This window comes from Papaver somniferum, unplaced genomic scaffold (assembly GCF_003573695.1).
Source record: "Papaver somniferum cultivar HN1 unplaced genomic scaffold, ASM357369v1 unplaced-scaffold_24, whole genome shotgun sequence".
Taxonomy (NCBI): Eukaryota; Viridiplantae; Streptophyta; class Magnoliopsida; order Ranunculales; family Papaveraceae; genus Papaver; species Papaver somniferum.
In genome coordinates, this window is record NW_020634374.1 from 2,816,910 (window position 1) to 2,819,392 (window position 2,483).

Consider the following 2,483-nt stretch of genomic DNA (forward strand, 5'->3'; position numbering starts at 1 on the left):
ATCCCATTTTCATTGTGTGGGTCACGGTTCACAAACGAGTCCGAGCCCATCTTTGGTCTTATAAAGAAGAAGTTCGCGCACCTTCTTCTTTATCACTCGTCCGCGTACGTGAACCTCTAGGGTTTTGTGTGTGTTTTCTCCATTGAAGCCATCTTAGAGAAATTGAAAGAAAGGGTGTTCAAGTTTAACTCCAAGTAAATAAATTCCTCTTGTCCTTTTCAATTTCTTAGATCTCATGATGAATTCTAAGGGCTCAAAAAGGATCTCCAAAAACTCAAATACCTCTAGCATGGATGTTCCTTGTGACCAAAACTATCTTAGGATTAAGTTTGTGGATGATTCTCGTGCTAGAATTTTTGAAAAGATTTCATCTAAAGGTTTTATTCTAGAAAAGAAATTGGATTTCTCTAGTGGACATGAAGAGGATTTAGCTTGCTTCAAAAAATTCAAGCTTGGAAATATCTTTGATGGTAATGGTCAAGGTTTTGATTCTCTCACAAGAATTTTCTATGCCAACATTCATGATGTTGATATTAATAAGATGGAATTCAAATCCATGATAAACAGAGAAAGGTTTCTTGTTGACAGAGAATTAATTTCAAAGATTACCAACATTCCGTTGGGAAACGTGCGTCTTCCTAGACCAAGTGAAGAACGTCCATCATGTAATGAAATCTCTCTTGGGCTTTGTGGCAAGAAGGTAATTTGGAATCAAGGGAAGTTTCCTACTAATGATCTTAGTATCCCGTTGTTGGCTTTTGGGAAACTTGGTATTCCCAATCTTTGTCCCTCCACATTTGAGAATTCTTGGTGGAGTCATGAGTTTGCGGAATTAGTTTATTTCCTTGAATCGGGTATTCAAAGTCTCGATATTTGTGGTTTTATCATTTATAAAATGATTTCTATGACTTAACCCATCAAGATGTTAGGCTATCCTTGCTTGATTGGAAAAATTTGCCATGATCGTGGTCTTGTTTCGATTGGCAACTCTCTCGGGGTTCCCAAACTGGTTCGTCCGTGTACCTTTAGACGCATAAGGGAAAATGTGTGCAAAAGACAAAAAGATGCTTCACTTAACGATTGTGACCCTACCACTTTGAGTCTTCTTCAAAAAATTCATAAGGGTGTGTGTAAGGTCGATTCAAGGGTGAAATGTGTCCAAGAATAATTGTCTTTGGTTGCAACGAAGTTTCCTGAGCTCAAGGAAGAATTGAACACAATTCAAGCATCTTGGAATATCTCCGATGAGGAAGAAGATGACTAATTTTGTGTTCATCTAGTAAATCTTCTATATTTTTGTTTTCATTTAGAAGAATAACTAGAGGTTGGAATAGCCATTATTGTGATTACACATAGCTATGTCCAAAGTTTTCATCTTCATGTTTTTAGATTTGTTGGTTTAAACTCTAAAATTGTTTGGAAGATGATTTTTGCAATATTAATCTTTATGGTTTTATATATTGCAATATTGTTATGGGATATGTGTGTTTACGTCCGTGAACTTGTTTGTCCCATATCCTGTCAAAAGTAAAGTCGTTCATGAATTGATATGCATGTATTGATGAAAGAATGAATGGACTTTTGACAAATACAAAAGTTAAGCCTATATTGTCAAATTATTGATGGAAGATAGGTTAAAATCTTTTGTTTGCAAGGATTATGTCTATTAAATATCGTTATGGGAATAGTGATGGAAAATAGAATGAATCCTTGTGTATTCCGCAGTAATTGATCTTCCATGATCCATATTTTATATTACTGTGAGGCTCCGTAAAGTGTCTTATGTTGAGCATTAAAAAACCAAGTTGATTATTTTTTATTAGCTATATTGTTGTTCCGTAAGGTACTTTGTGTCGAGATTTTTCAACTAAATTAATCATCTTGTTTGGTTATTTAGTTATAACTCCATAAGTCTTCTTATGTTTGAGCGTTCATGACTAGGTTGATTGTTCATGATGAACTTAGTCATTGCTCCATAGACTCTCTTATGTGAGTATGACCAATTAAATCGATTACTCTGTGATTAGTTTGATTGTGTATTTTGATTAGATTAATTATGGGTTTGCTTGTGATTAATCTAATTGAGCGCTCTTAAGTCTCCATAAGTTTAGTTGTGTATTTCGGTTAAATTAATCATGAACTTCTTGTGGTTAATTTAATATTTTGGATTCAAATCATACTTGTATGTGATTTGTTATGTCCAAAGAAATCCTTCTTTTCTCTTTAGAAATTAAGGTCGCTCTTGTTGTTCCCTTGGGAATGACATTTTATGGGGGAGAGTTCTTTTCGAACTTGCGCTTAATTGCCAAATCTTTGTGGGGAGTGCGGCTGTGGAATATTATAGGGGTTATCTTGTATCTTTATAAACTCCTTGATGAATGCATTTAACTTCGGCTTTATGATTGTATCTAAAGAACAAGTTAATCTTTTTTCTTTCTTTTGGTCATGAAATGTCTCTTTCGGAAATTTCATTAGAATCCCGT